This window comes from Lepeophtheirus salmonis, chromosome 8 (genome assembly GCF_016086655.4).
Source record: "Lepeophtheirus salmonis chromosome 8, UVic_Lsal_1.4, whole genome shotgun sequence".
NCBI lineage: Eukaryota > Metazoa > Arthropoda > Copepoda > Siphonostomatoida > Caligidae > Lepeophtheirus > Lepeophtheirus salmonis.
Window position 1 is genome coordinate 16,078,091 of NC_052138.2, and position 17,141 is coordinate 16,095,231.

The window sequence follows — 17,141 nt, forward strand, 5'->3', positions numbered from 1 at the left end:
GTTTTTTAAATTATACATTTAACATTTTTTACATTATAAACTATGATATTCCTCATCACTATGTATTATGAATAAGTTACAATGGTCTAAAGAAGAGTGTCGTTTTTCATCTTTTATCAGCCTAAAAATGGAAATATATCGAGTTTAGAACAAGATACAGAATCAATAAAAACACTTTTACATAAGTTTTATTAATCCTAATTTTGATTTGAGGATTTTCTTATGAGTAAAAAAAGACTCTTAACAATAATAGTCCCGAATTACTATAATCCCAGATATTTCATAATTCAGGTGACTGAGAGAAAAACTAAGATCAGTTTTGGATTTTACACTTAAATATAAATTCATTTGTTAAAAATGAGTAATTACAGTATGAAGTATTATCAATGGTCTTCAAGATAACCAATATATTTTATTTACGAACGCATACTACTTACATCATTATAAAATACTTTTCTATGGTGGAAACCTTGTTACATGAAATCTATCAAAACCGAAAAATGAAGTATTCACAGGTCATTTTTACCATTATAAGGAATTGTACTCTTACTCATCCCAACCAGATTCCATTTCAGAAAATTTCTGAAAAATGGATCGAAGTGTATAATCAGACTTATCCCCATTTGAAGAAGCAAGAATGTCACAAAAGCTCAGGAGGAGTGAAACCGAGAAAAAGGGTCTATTGAGTACCAGAATATTATTCAATTGTTGGAGGGCAAGTCTGCAGAAAGAAAATCCATTAAATTAAATTGGTGGGTAATTAATGATCAAAATACTAAAACCAATTTAAGTAAAGGCAATATCAAATATTAACAGGGAGGAGTGGGTGCTAAAAATGAAGGATGTTCAAGTCTTGGACAAACACAGACAAGAGGAGGGGGGGGGGTCAAAAATGGTACTTTTCTCCAAACGTCATAAATGTATGACCCTGAGACCAATCAATTATTTTTTTTACATACTTTTTTTTTTATAAACATACGATTCCTTAGGGATTTTTTCATAACTTATTTAGAAAAGTTAATCATTCGCCTCCTTTTTAATTAATTTCCTAGCGGTAGTACCTGGTATTGCCCGGTTTAATTAGATGTTGACTAACAGAAAAAATTTACTCAATTATATCGAAGATAGCTCACCAACAAATACTCAGAGTGACTACCCTTTTTCATGAGAACATCACACGTTGTTATTCAATACCTAGATGTTCTCTCCTCAAGAACAAAATAACAGCTTTGATAATTTTTTAATATGATGTTAAGACTAGTGTTGTGTTGGTCCTTATTTAGAACTGCGGTATATTCCAGTCCCTCTTGTCGGTACTTAAAGAAGGTAAAATGGATCTCTTGTGACGTCATATAGGTTTTTTTCCTTTTATTATTATTCTGTTTTATAATATATAACTAATTAAAAATATAATATGTTAATTTTATATTGTATTAAAACTTAAAATTATTTTCTTTTTAATCAATTATAAATAATTGTTAATATATGGCACCTAAATAAATATGTTATTTATGTTCTTCATTGATTTTTATTTCGTCTTAATTATATAGCCTTATATTTCATTAATCTACTACGATTTGCACTTATTACAATTATATATTTCTAAATCTATAGGTGGGTCATTCCATCTGAAATCACACGAAACACATAATTTGTTAATCTTACGCTCTCCGATTTTGATGAAACTTGGCACAATTGATACCTGTAGGTAGAAGCTACCTCCTGTGAAGTTTTATCCCATTTGGATTAGTAATCATGGAGATATGATCTTTTGACTTTTTCGACAAATTTGACCTGGGCCCCAAATTTTAAAATCCCATATCTCCACAACCACTTTACCAATATAGTTGTATGAACTATTATTGAAAAGTTAATAAGTCCAGGAAACCAATTATGTTATCATTTTTAGACTTGCAATAGGGATAATGACCTTCTAAACTATAATTTGACCTTGAAGACTTCGTCCATTGACCGCACCTTGCATGGAAATTAATGTTTTTGCTTTTCTACTATAACATATAAAAAACTGGAGGGGTATTATTTTTTGTTCATGCTTTATTTTCAGCCAAAGTTCAAGGGTAAAAAAATGCAACAAAATCAAGACGTCATGTTGGAGATGCCAGTCAATTTTTTTTAGATTTTACAACCCTTGAACTTCAACACAAAATAACACGAGAACAAGGATATCCTCTTCATACACAATATTTTTCTACATCTGACATCAAGAAAATTATCAATGAAGGCAATATTATTACCTTCTCTTGGGAGATATTTAATCTTTTTCCGTTGCACTTCCAAAAGACTGTTGCTAGTGAGAGAGTTAATTTTCCTCAACCAAAATTTGGTAAGCTCTCGATTTTTACTAAAGAAGTTATTACTTCTTTAGTAAAAAAAAGAATTTTAAAGATGGGATATGTTCGGGGTCTCATGGCGTTAATGGCAAAAGTTTCACTCGGTGCATTGATGGTGTTGTTCGATATTTGGTTGAGATGGGGAAGTCTATGGAAATATATGGGCATCTTCCAAAGTCGTTGACGAAAGGCAGGATAGCCTTGATTTCCAAGAAAGGTTTGCCTACGGATGTCAATAACTGGAGACTAATTACTGTTCTTAATGAAAGCTATAGAATCTTTCTGGTATTTTGGTAGGGAAAATGGAGCCAATTTTAAATTATAAGCTTGGTCTGAAACAGAAAAGATTCCTGAAGGGGAGTAAGATTTCTGCCATTCCAAGAAATATTCAAACTGAAATTGAGAGTATAAAATATAAAGGGAGCTTTGGTACAATAATTGCAATTGACAAGGCCCTTGATACCATCTTCCATGGACATATTTTGAGAGAAATAAATAAACTCCTTCATATAAGATTTTTTTAACCCAATTAGAGTTCTTCTATTCAATGGTACGTCGACTATTGCATTAAGGGATTTGGAAAGTGATCGAATAGTTTTAAAGAAAAGTTCTCGCCAGGATTATCCTCCAGCTCCACTACTTTTCGCTGCAGGGATTAAAGATCTTGGGGATACCATAAGAAATAAGTTTTGGGGTTTGGAGTTAATATTGGAGGCAAAATCAGAAAAACATTAAAAAGGAGGATTGAAGTTTTAATGAACTACTTCAAGAAATATGAAAATAGGTCTGGTTTGAAGATTAATAACAAGAAGACAGTTATTATCCCCCCTGGGTAAATGGGATCCCTTTGAAGGACTGATTGCTCAGTCAAAAAGAGTGTCAATATTTTAGGATTTCAGTGGGAAAGTAGAAGAGCATCATATACAAAGTGGACTGATTTAATTTTTTTAATAAATTTTTTGATTAACAAATGGAAGAAATGCCTGATATTCTGCCTTCTCCAATAGGAATCCAAGGGAACCTCAGTCTTCATGAAACTATGCAGGGAACATATTACACTACTACCACTCATTGACAGATAAAAACGTAAAATTATTTTGCCGAAAATGCAAAATTATAAGAAATTTAAAAGCTATTCCGGATCTAAAGAGTAATTATTATTTTATCCTTTTATTTAAATATTATTTAACTATTGCTCATTCTTTTTTGTGAATTTTTTAACTATTTTGTGGCATTGTTTTGTTTATTTATTTACTGCCAAATTTTATTGAAGGAACTTTTGTTGAAAATGGATTGTTAACTAATATCATATATATAAAATTTTCAGAATGTATGACTTTGGTTTACATACAAAGATTAAGTCTTACTAATTCCTTTTTATTTTGCATTTAGTATACGTTCTCCTTTTTTTTTCTGTTCGTACAATAATTCGTTTTCTGGATTTTTATTTTTTTTGGTACATTTTCGAATCGACAACCCATACCCAAAGGTGAAAATCCAGTGTGGAATGGGCATGTTAAAAAAAAACGAAAATCAAGATGTTAAACCTAACAATTTGAAGAATGATTTGGAGAAGAGAAAGAATAATGCACATGACGTTTCATTAGATCAACTACAATCAGCTGTGACAAGAGAGAAAGGAAAAAAGGATATAAACAAGGATATTTGCTAGAATTACTCCGATGTCGATCACCAATTCTACTCTGAGTCCAACAAGGACTTACAATTATATCTCTGTAACAAATCCTCAGGGTTACATCTTTTATGAGCACGCACGAACGTTAAAACAGTTTTGAATATAATTGAACTTATTTAGGAAGGATGTTCACTACTCATAATGACAACGGCTAAGGAAAAATAAAATTCGTTCTTTATACTACCAATTACAAATTAACGGGCCAGCTAAAAAACACTCTGTATTTATATGTATGAATATACCAAGGACTCCTGTAAGCAGGACCGGCCACACGCAAACATGAATTCAAATACGTGTGCAACATGGGTCTATTGAAGAAAAAATACCGACCTATATAATAGCTGGATAACACTATCCAAAAAAAATCACACTTTTTTATGCACTAGAAAAGCATAAGCTAAACTTAGAACAGTTTGATCCTTTAATTCCAAATATTGCCTTATTTTTTCTCTCAGAGCCTCGTGTCCTTCAGAAAAAGACCATACATTTTTTTGTTATTTTTAAGGTTCAAAGGTGTTGTAAGGCCTCGGTGTTGAAGATAGCAATAAATTATGTCAATATTTTTCAAAGGCGAATATTAAAAAATTCTAAAGCCATTGTTAAAATGTCTGGATCGTACTTAATTTCGGGTTATCTTTGTTTAAAGTGGATTTTTTTTTTTTTAATTGATTTCATAATAAAAGTCCATATATATTGGTATGCCCCAGCTAGAAGAGATATAAATAAAGAGAGAGAAAAAGAAAAGATCTATACAATTTGTTATAATATTAAGCTTCATGTCTCAACCTGTATAAATAAATTATTTCAAGCTCCATGGACGCAAGATGACTCGTTGAATACCCGTATGAGTGAGGGATTATCTCCCTTTGTTTCTAGTCAAGGGCCTGATGTCACGCGGTAAATTCCTATCGGACGTAGACTTTAGTGTATATGTCAACGGTTTGTGATCTGTTAACACATGAAATTGGCGCACCTCGACAATGTAGTGAAAGTGTATGATTGTAAGATATATTGCGAGCAATTATCGACCGAATGTGCTATATCTTGCTTCAGGGGATTTAAGTTTCTTTGAAAAGAATGCAAGTGGTTACCATACATTTTGAGTTCTTTTTTGCAGCACTGCACCAACTGCAATGTCTAATATGTGCACCATGATATTAAAGGGTGCTGTAGGGAATGGATGTATTAACAAAGAAGCAATGGCGATTGCTATTTTTGCAATGGCAAAAGCTGAATCAGGATCAGTGGACCAAGTTAGAGATGCGTTCTTTCCTCTCTTGCCTCCCGTTATCCGATACAGAGGACATATGTGCCGGTTTAATTTGTGTTTGCTACAGACCTACATAATAACTGGATACTCAATAGGCAAAGAAAAGGAGAGTCAACCGTCAGTAATCGGCAGCCATATTAGGCACCTATAATTTGTATATGAAGATATATATGATACTTCTCCTTCACTTCAAACATTAGAGGCACAACGATATTATCGAAGCTGTACAAAGCTTAAGATAAGGATAAGATTCCAGTTCTTCTCCTTGCCCTTTAATCCAAACTAATTTAAGTACTATGTCGTCCGTTGATGGATATAATCAGAATTCTTCTTTTAATTAAAGTACTCTTATACTTTCAACGTTCAGCGTAATAAGGTTCTGGGCATCACTCCAAAGTTCATTAAATGGATCCAACTAAAAGTCCTAACAACCTTGCATGCTCTATACAGAATGGATCGTAATATGTTGCAGAGGCCAGGGGTTTAGAATAACTGATTTACGTACGTTTATTTCCCCTCCCCTTTCCCCTTTCATATTAAGTTATATTAAAGTTACAAAATATTTCTTCCTATTTTTTTCTATATTACTTATATATATTCTGTTTTTAAAGTGAATTTATGTATTCCCAAGCGTGGGTTTTATTCATTTTAGCTCTCACCTAGAACACTAGTGTATATGTTTTGGGGGGGAAGAGAAATAACAGTAAATTTTATCATAGTTTTGTAAATGAAATTTTATAGCTAGGGACGAGAGCCATTAATCTATACATATTTTAACACACATTTGCCATACCCAAACGTGGGCTTTTATTTTATTTTAGCCTCCTTATGACCGTATCAGTGTGAATTCGCACTAGCGGTAATAGGAGCGCACCAACTCACATGTTTTTATTTTTCTTCAACTAGATAAGTAGTATTTAGTCTAAAAACATTAAGTGTTATATTCTTTTTCAGCCAGTAGCCCACTCCCCAATTCATAGCGCGGGTAAAGTGGGTGAATGGTTAAATTTAATTAATTCATTTTTTTAAAAATACTTGTTCTAAATTCTATATTTACTAACCCAACATCTTTAACCTCTAATTAAATACTGGGAGGCAATTGGTTTATGAAATTGCGGTATGGACAAGTTTTTAAAATTTTAAACAATAAAAAATTATACGTTTTCAAACATTCTCCAAGGGTTTTAATCGGATGGGCATCTGACGCTTTATAACATGATGGACAAGTCGGAGCCAATGCCGTTTTAAACTATTAAATTCAATATTAAACTATTCTAAAAATTCTTTCTGATTATTCCTTTGATATATTTTACTTTAATGTGCATTATTTTAATTTTATTTTACATAAATATATCTCAACTTTTTAAATTTTCATATATGAATGTAAATATTTGTACTAGAAAAAAATATACAAAGGAAGGCAGAGAGCAAATAACTATGGGGAAAATGTCCACAAGGGATCCCTGTTTAGGGAACCAAAAAATGATTAAAAGACCAAGATAATTCCCCGTCCCGAAAAGGACAAAAAATTCGAAAACAGAAACCCCCCCTAGTAGACAAGAGGTGGCCCATTCCCAACAGAACATAGGGCCGTGTTTCTGCAAGTTTCAAGTATCTGCCTTCCTTATTTAAATATGAAAAGCACTCCTATACTTTCAACATTCAGCGTCTACACTCACTTACATCTTGCTCTGCGACCTTATCCTTCTCATTGATAACAAACGTGAAATGTTATACAATAAATTCAATGTTCTTTGAGAAGCCATGTTGCCTCAGAACCAACAATAAACTTAAATCATTTTATTAAAACAATCTTTGCTACTATTTATTTTTAGAAAATATAAATATAATATAAACAAGATACTTTAGATTTTTGAATAATTGATTCTTAAAAATAATCGGTTTCGAATTGACTTTCGTATAAATTATTTTTTTAAATGCTCAGAAATGGCTAAAATTCCGTCCGTTGATGAATATAATCTGAATTTTGAGTCTCAAGAGATATTTTTCAATTTCTATACAGATATCCAATACACTTTTTTGAAGGATAAAGAAGACATCCATTGAACTTCCTCACAATTAAAAAATGGCAGTAGTTACATGGATTATGACAGTAAAGAACATCCAAGCCCTCAAGGGATACTATGTACTTGGAAACTGACCTTAATACATATCCACTGATGTAAGCAACAATACATTCTTTGAATTGTGTAAGGCTTGCACAAAAGCAGGCACATCGCAATAGTCGTGGTCTTGGAAAAGTAAATGCTTTTTTTTAAGGCCATATTTCTTAATCAGCTATAATTCTTCATTATGACTTCTGATTCTTTCTTCTTTTTCTTCTATGTGCAATAGTATTATTGAGTCTCATACAATCACATCCGTCGTCGAAAACATGATGCCTGACGAGTAGACGCTTATAAATGGAGGAAAACATTGGACAAGTTGGGTTATTAGTATTCCCTAAATACAATCGTATGACACAGAAGAATAATTCGATAGGATCCTGAAAAATAATTAGGAATAAATAGGGATTAAATTGAAGTTAATATGTATGAATAAGATTAGCCGACCGTACTGGTTATTGTGAAAATGAAAATTTAACTAATATAAATATCGGAAAGAACCGAACCAATAAAGCAGAGCCGTTCGCAGGGCCTAACCAAATCGAATACTAGGTTTATCTCCTGATAGATAGCTACCTGAGATAGTTTGTATGTTAAAAGATACTTTATCATTTTGGATTTTACAACGGAATCAAATATGCCACTAATTGAAGTTATGGATGCCATGAATCAAACAAAAGCTGTTCTTTTCTTCGTTTTAAACCTTGTGTAACAATTGGGTAGGGTCCAAGAGCTTAAAAAAAGATGTACGACATCATTTCTTCAATAAATGGTTTCCAAAAGACTTCATTCCCAATACTAAGAGGATATTTGAATCCTTTGGCCAAAGGATTTCGGATGTTGGTTAAATCAAATAGTCGATCAGACCTTCGAATGAAGTCTACAGTTCCTTCAGAATTTTTAAATTCTGTCAATTGAAGGTCTTTATAGCAAAATTCCAATGTATCTACCTCAGACGAGCTGAGAAGTTGAGTAGCCAAGTTTACCTAATAAAAAGTTAAAAAATACATGTTTATCTTTTTTTTTATTAAATATACCATGTTTTCATAACTTTATTTTTATATAATGGAAGTTTATGTTCCTTTTCCTAAGTTTATTTCCACCCCGTAGTCCTTCAGATGATTGAAGTTTTTTCGAGAAACCTCCATTCGACCCTTCTACCATCTTTATCCACCATAACTTTGATAGATGCAAACGTATTCTTAACTAATTTTATATAGTGGCAATACATGAAAATGTATTATACTCGGTTTTAGCATTTGTTTCTGATAATTTAACATTTCTATTTAAAGTTTACTTTAATAAGATGATACAGGCATTTCCTGAGATATCAGCATAGTGGAAGTCATAAACAAATATTTGCATGCATACACAGCCAAATTTTATATAAATAAAATCAAAGTAATTTTCAGCATATAGGAAAATAGTGAAATATTTCTTCTTACTAGGATCATAATAAATAAGTGGCGTATGGACCCTGCAGGGATCAAAGTGCAGGGGTCATAATACCTATTCCCTAATATGAAAACGCTGTCTACGTCCTGAGCATCAACAAACATAAATATTTATACATTTGAAGTAAATTAAAAATGGATCCATTAGACTTTGGTTATAAATAAAGGAGAAATATGCGTATAAAAAACTAACTTTAGCTATTTAAAAAAATGAAAATTATGTTTATGCTTCATATACTAAAAAAACCCAAGGTCAAGATTGAAGGTAAAAGTCTCAACAAATGTAAAAAACGCATAATTGACCAAGACTTTTAAGCAAATTGAGATACAGAGCTTAGATCCTCTCTTTATAGAACACAATATATATACTGGAATAGACACTCGGTAGATTGAAAACCTCCGCCTATAGTAATTTTTCATAAATTGAATTTTTGCTATATAAAGCAACTTTATTAAATTTAAATACAAACACAAATTTGAGCTCTGCACCTCAGTATGTTCCAAAGTTATGGTCGATCATGCATTTTTAATTAAAGTTTTGTGTTGCCTTAACCTCTCAAAATTTAATGGCCCCTTACTGTGACCATATATAATCTTCGTACCATGTTTTCAATCCGTAACTTTTGCCATAATACTGGTGACTAACAAACAAAGAAACAGAGGGAAAAACATAACGTCGTTGCGGAGGTGTCGTTATGAACCTTGGGCGACCACTTCTTGGCCTGTCATCGACACTCCAGGTCTCCTTGTACCGCTTGATCGTATACTGTTAACTTGGGCACATTGAGGTATTTCAGGGCTTTGGTAATGACCCTACAGGACTTTCCTTCCAAATGAAGTTAAGTGATGTGATGTGAAGTTCATCATGTTGTCGTTAGAGGCTCAAGAACACGTTTTACAAGTTTGTTTTACAACAAACAAAGATGGAGGTTGCATGAATCATCTGTAACATACAAGATTAGAAAGTATACACCTATCTAGGAGGAATATTAAGTTGAAGTTGCTGTTCTGAACGAGCATGCCACATATCAAATCTATATTAATAAAGTGAAGTTTATCTGTTTGTGTGTGTGTAAAAGATATATTCATTTTTGAAATGATCTTAGAACTGCGTAGATACTTGATCTAAGAAATAACAATGCAATTGATTGTGCAAGTCATATTAAAAAAGAAAAGGTAGAAAATAGTTGTATGAAAACGGTATGTAAAATGAATGAAATGTCGTAGGTGTTTTTAAACAACTATATACTATAAAAATGAGTTGATAACTCATTTTTAACAGCGAGCAAGTGTAGTAAAAGCTCATATAAAAAAGAAAAGAAAATGGAAGTACATGATATAAAATAGTGATGTCCCGCGAGAAAAAATCGTGAATTGGTAATCCAGTATTATGAAATAAGCAAAAAACAAAAACAAAAAAAACACAAACACAAAAAATCGACTCGTGGGCATAAACACGGAAATCGCCAAAAGCTTGGAGCTCGTCAAAACCTTGTAAATTTCAAATTATATTTTCGCAGAGGTAACACTTTATTGACTTTAGTGGAATGTGTACTCTTAACCCCAGTTCGTTTTAAAAATTAATCTTTTTTTTGAATGCTTTAACTCTAGCGGGAGTACTCAAGATTGCTTGGAATTACGTAGTTTATTAAGCACACACTCAAAAGTCCCCATTAAACCAATAGACATACGACAAAATTGTCTATATTAATATAGATTAATGAATATTTCTCGAGGCACGAGGGAGGACCGCTATTAAACATAACTTTGAAGTTCAAATATGATTTTCACTCTACTAGCTACGAATTCGTTTTGCATATCCCTTGAAATTTAAGCTTTAACATAATCCCCATTCCTCTTGCAGTATTTCAGTATCAAGTTATTAACTTTTTAACCATCATAATCTTTTTTGATTAAACAGTAGTTACATGTTGCAATGAATTTATTTTTTAAGATTTTAATATGTATTCATTCGTATTCGACAAATAATAATAAATTGGTCATTAAAAATTTTTATGATGAGGAAAGTAACGGTGAAGTTGATGGCATTTGTGAATCGAACAGGCCTGTTTATCTTTTCAATCTTTAGTTGAACTAAAAGAGAGATAGAGAGGTTAAAAATCAAGGTCTATATAATACCTTGGTAAAAAATAGCATTGTTTAGAATCTTTTTACTACATCTAAGAAGGATAAAAATATTGAGATTTCCTGTCTATGCAACAAAGATATTAAAATTTACACTGTCAACAGCACGACTTCAATCAAACACCAATTCTAAATTATCCATGAAGTCGCTTTAAATTATTTTAGCAATAATAATACTTCACAACTATCAGTGTATGAAAAAGGCTAGATTAAAGATAATTTGTCTGGACCTCGAAAAGAAATACTTGATGGAAAGGCAGCTATGATTATGTTCAAGGATCTAAAGACATGATCCATTATTTGAATAATTCTTTTGAAAATATGATTTTTTTTGAGCGACGAGTTTTTAGCGAGAAAAACGTGTTAGAGTGAGTAACGAGTATTCGGGGGAGTAATGAGTATTTAGACGAGTAACAAAAATAGCTCGTAATTCCTCCGTTTTTTTTAGAAACTCCAAAAAAACTCATGCAGCAAAATTCAGCTCGCGGGACATCACTGATATAAAATAAAGAAAATTAGTGAATGTGACTTACGATGAGGTTGTGCAACAAGGGTCTGAGCTGAAGCTCAGCGAGGAATCCTCTAGAGACTAAAGTAGTCCCCGACTTTTCACGTCATATTAAAAAAAACAAAAAAACTTATCCAGCTGTTATTCTTCTTCTTTTATTCTTGAGGAGAGAACATGAAAGTATTGAGTAACTACTTGTGAGTGTGCTCATGAACAACGGTGAATAACACAAATGATTTCTTCGGGGAGTTATCTTCTATATTATTAAAGCAATGTGTGTCTGTTCGTCGACACCTATTAACTTCGGGTAATGCCTAGTATTATTGCTAGCAAGGTACTGTTTTATATTATACACTACCTTGATTGCTAGTGAGTAATAAGAAAAGAAAATAAGAGTATAAGTACATTGGTTGTTAAGTTTAAGTATTTTTTAGCGTGCGACTCTTATTATTGCCAGCCTAAACCTTTTTATTCTGTCAAGCTGTCCATTATTATTTCATTCTTGAGGGGATAATATATAATTAATTATATAGTTGAAAAACGGAGAGTAATACTCAGGATTTGTTGAGAAGCTATCTTCAATAAATTTTTTAAAAATTATTATTAAAGCAAACTTTGTCTGTTCATAGGCGCCTAATTGATCCGTAGTGTACTACTTATAGAGAATATACATGAATAGAGTGACTATTCTCCTCTTTACTGGTCTATCAAAGAACGATAAATGAAAAATTGTTTACCTGGCTCGACTTGTTGGGCAAGAGGAATTATTTTAAAACTAGTCGCTTTAATAATCTATAGAGTATTTTAATTTAGTAGAAGTTGCTGTGCAATAAAATGTAGTAATCGCCACGGATCGGACAATATGAAATTAAACAAAATTTTGTTTGGTCAGATTCTACAAAATCCTCAATTAAAAGTTGAATGGCTGTGGGGAATTCGCCGTGAAAATTTTAAGCCATCACTACACACCTATTTGTGTTCAGAACATTTTAAGGAGTCAGACTTTGTTCGGATGGTGTTGTACAAAATCATTGTCTCAAATATGGAAGTATTCCGTCAGTATTCCCAGGTATTCTGGATAGACTATGTCCTCCTAGTCCAAAAAGACGCCGGCTTCTTGTTGGTCATGCTCAGAAGGAGAGAAAGACGAATAAAGATATGCAATGCAATTCAGATTTTCCTGAATCAAATACAATTATTGAGTTAATTTAGTTGTCTATGTATGTATATATATATATATCTCTGAATATACATTGAATAAGTATTCAAAACTTGAAAAGATTATGCTTACATATTTTATGTTTTTTTTTCTAGGATTCACATAAACATATCTTACACCAAATTGTATACAAAGACCCCTCCTATTCCTTACCACCAGATACAATGCAAGAATCTCTATGTCTTGAATGCAATCGTTTAAAAACTATTTTAACGGCCAAAAGCAAGATTAATGCAAACATTCGCAATTATTTGAGTCGTGCAAACAAAGTGAATCGGGAATTGAGAGATGTAATGTAGATTTGCAGAAAAATAATTTATTATCTTCAGAAGGAGTAGTAGCCTTGACTCATTTTGAGGATGTTAGATTTCAAACATTAAAAGAGTTGATTGAAAATCACGGAAAATCTTACCATTATTCCGCCATGCTCAAGGATTTTGCACTAACTCTTCAATTCCAATGCGTATGAATTTTGGAGTCGAACTTTCCTTTTGCCATCGTCATCCAGTCTACGCCGATACATGTGTGCCATCAAGTGTCGGCCAGGCTTTCAGGAAGTGTATTTTCGTGAACTATTTCACATAAGGGAAAGGATACGTATAAATATGCAGTTCTAATTATTGATGGGATACATTTAAAAGGAGCTGTCGAGTATGACACAAATTTGGGCCGTGGCTTTAGATTTGTTGATTACAGCGGACAATGTGATTTGGAGTACAGGGAAGAGAAAGCAAACGAGGGCTTGGTTTGTATGTTTGTTGGTTATCGAGCTTATTGGAAATTGCTAATCGTTTATTTTCTTTGTAATGGCATACACTCAGGTGTACTTGCAGGAATAATACGCGAATGCATTTTACGTGCATTTGAAGTTGGTATCACGGTCTGATCTGTTACAATGGATGCAACAAGAGTTAATATTTCTGCTTTGTCTTCGCTTGGAGTTAATGTTTTAACGAAGTCTACTTATGAGCAGCCAATGACTTTTGCTCGTCCAGATGAGAATTGCAATAGTAATATAGTTGCTATAGTCGATGGTCCTCATTGCTTTAAAAATATCAGTGATGCTTTAACACACTTCAAAGAACTATATTGGCATGGGAGAGGAACTGTTCGGTAGAACTTGATAACCAAACTGCATGAACTTCAAATTGAACACAGTCTTAGTTTGGGAAATAAATTAACTGAGAAGCACATCAAATTTCATCAGAATAAAATGAAAATTGCTTTAGCATTGCAAGCTATAGCAAGTCAAGTGTTGGGCGTGTCCTAAAATGGTGTCATTGTCAAGTAATTCCTGAATTTCAAACAGATGATACACTCGCTACAGCGGAGTTTATTCTTTTTCATGATAAAGTGTTTGACATTCTCAACATTCACTCAACGAAGGCTCCAGGGTATAAAAAAGCACTGAATAAGAAACACTTATATTTTGCGGAAAGTATTTTTAATGATTTTGAAAATTTATACAAAAATCTCTTTGATCCAAGTGGGATGAAGTAACACTTTCAATGAGAAAAAAAAGGCCCCCTTGCCATTCTTGGTCATATCAAATCTATTCGTTTTTTGATCTCAAATTGGGATTCAATGGAGCTCTCGTACCTCACACCATATAAACTTTGGCAGGACCATTTGGAAATTTGGTTCAATGCTTTGATATTACGCAATGGATGGAGTTATAATCCTACCTGTAGACAATTCAGCAATGCATTAGTAAGCACCGCTCTTTAGAGCGCCGCACAAAATACTTGTGCGAGAGCGGGAACGCGCTCATTGTTTTGAATAACGAGCGGGAGCACGCTCGCCATTTTAGAAGAGCGAAAAAATCACTCGAATTTACGCTCATTTATATAAATTTGTATTACTTTTTCTGTTTTCTGCATCTTATGAGATAACATCGAAAAAATTGAAAGATAAAGAATAATTTTATATATTACAAGAAAAGACGGTTAAAGTTATGTCTAAAATAAAAGATAGAATATTTTATACAGTACTGTGTTCTGTAATTCATGAAAATTTCATTCAATTCTCTTGATGTTTAAGAATTTTTTTTTTTTTTATTGAAATATCATATTTTATTATATGACAGATTTTGGTGTAGGTTATAACTATAGTTGATAATATTGTAGAGAAAAACGCGTGCGAGGAGGAGGGGGAAAAAAAGACATATGGTATCATTGTTTAAAATACTGATGTGATTATCATCTGCCTGCTTTATTATGATTTTTGAGGGTATAACTAATGTATTTATTGGCAAAATGTTTAATGAAGATATACTACGTATAATTGAATTCGACGTTTTTATCCGTTACAGTAGATTTGAAAACGTCACACTCCATGAAATTGTAATTCATTATGAACCTTATTCTCAGAATAATAGCTAATGAAACGACAAAGTAGAGTATTTGAAATATATTTGAAGCTCAAAGTTTAAAAAAGAAGGCTTTAATTAAATATAATCTACATACTAAAAAATAAACCATTAAACATTTAAGTTAAATATACAAAATTAAACAATTCAAATCATATAACTATTAATAATAATAAATTATAAATACAGAATATTGAAATAATAGATTGATCCAAATAATATTTTCTTGTTCTGACATCGGAATTCAGTTAAATATGTCATAACTTTAGGTTGCAATACACAAGCGAGACGTGGAGTTTAATCACAAAGATAATCACCCCTCTTCTTCATGTGGAAGTTGCTATATGCAATTGTGCACAGGATAGATATATCTCTACCGATGGGATCTAACTAATTATTAATAATAAAGTAAATGTAAAAATCATAAAATTAGACAATAAATATACTAATAAAAAAATGTTATAAATAAATTCATCGTAAAGATTTAGAGCAAAAGCTAATTATGTAGTAATGTCCGGCGATATTACTACCTATCAAGAGCATCAAAAAAGATTTCCCCCCGTTATTTAGGTATGCTTATATAACAACATACTAGTATCATGATGGATATACACAATTGTTAATTATAATGCAACACCCGATGTAACTACTCCGTTGTTGTGACCATTTAAACAGTTGTTTTTGCCTTTTATGAGTTTTCTGAACACCATTTATTGGAGCCCATCAACCATAGCTAAGCCTTTAGTGATAAAAAAGTAATATTTATTGACTATGTAATATTGGAAAACATAATTATCATACCCAAGTCTTAAAGCGAAGTAAGTAGTCTCAGACAAACTAGTTGCGAACCATCCAAAGCTACTACCCCCGTTGTTGTGACCATTTAAGCAGTTGTTTTTGCCCTTTACTGAGTTGTGTATCATAATTCTTGATATGTTTAGCTAAAATAGAATCATATTTTATGGTTAGATTTAAAAAAAAATTGAATACTTACTGTGAGATAGTACAAAATTCAGAGTTCCATTTCGATATTCGTAAATACTTTTTACTGATAACTTGATCATCATTTGGTGTGGATGACTCAAAACATTTTTATATGTATTTCTATATATGACATTAGTACCAACATCCTCCATTAATTTAATGATGGTTCCTCGGGAAGGGATAGGTTTACCCGTGTATTTCTCCATAAATTTTTTGAACGTAGATAATTATCAATGGATAAGGTACATGCAATAAGCATCGTTGTGAGATCAAAGTTAAAGTCTGACTTGATGTATTCATCGTTAAATTGATTTTATAGATAAATATCCATACTCTAGTTATGAGATGAGGATAATGAGTGGCGTGTAATTCTAGACAGGGGACCAAAGGCACATTTATATCGACAAATCCAACAAACCATCTGTTTCTCATCCGGTAAGTATTTTCCAAATTCCTGGGCCTCCATTTTCATAAATCCAGACAGAAGGCGACGTCATTTTGGGGATTTTATTCAGTTCTCTATCGACTATCACCATCTCATATTATATTAATATTGAATAATAAAAGCGGGAATTATAACGTTCATGATTGATAGAAGAAGATGTATATTATTTAATCAATGATGCCATAAGTAATTCTTCTTTTCTCCTCGCACGCTTTTGTATTCTTACCAAAATTATCACCCTTAGTTATAACATTAACAGATTTAACCCTACGAAAAAATGGCGTGAAATTCCGATGATAAATTGGTAATAACTTCCTTTTATTAAAACTATTGACATGATTTTGGTATCAAAATGTCTTTTTTACCATTATCTATTAGATAAAACAAGTTTAAAACGGGAAAAAATTGAATTGGATTTTTTTTTTGTAACAAACATACATAAAGAGTTTCAAGTTCAAATACGAGCGAAAAAATAAGCGCCGCTCATTTTTCATTGAGCGGGAGCGCGCTCGTTGCTTTACAAAACGAGTGGGAGCGCGCTTAAAAATTAGTAACTGAACAGGAGCACGCTCAGG

At 32.3% G+C, this 17,141-nt stretch overlaps 2 long non-coding RNA genes across 2 annotated transcripts; both read right to left on the reverse strand.

Moving 5' to 3' along the window:
- Positions 1-7,115: 7,115 nt before the first annotated feature.
- LOC121123108 (uncharacterized) lies at positions 7,116-8,710 on the reverse strand. Its single transcript, XR_005865914.2, has 3 exons — positions 8,481-8,710; positions 7,896-8,429; positions 7,116-7,823 (listed from the first exon to the last, which is right to left on the reverse strand). It is a non-coding gene; the product is annotated as an uncharacterized lncRNA (long non-coding RNA).
- A 6,455-nt stretch (positions 8,711-15,165) lies between these two features.
- On the reverse strand, positions 15,166-16,696 carry LOC139906213 (uncharacterized). The gene is made up of 3 exons (XR_011781576.1): positions 16,132-16,696; positions 15,939-16,078; positions 15,166-15,876 (listed from the first exon to the last, which is right to left on the reverse strand). It is a non-coding gene; the product is annotated as an uncharacterized lncRNA (long non-coding RNA).
- Positions 16,697-17,141: the final 445 nt, after the last annotated feature.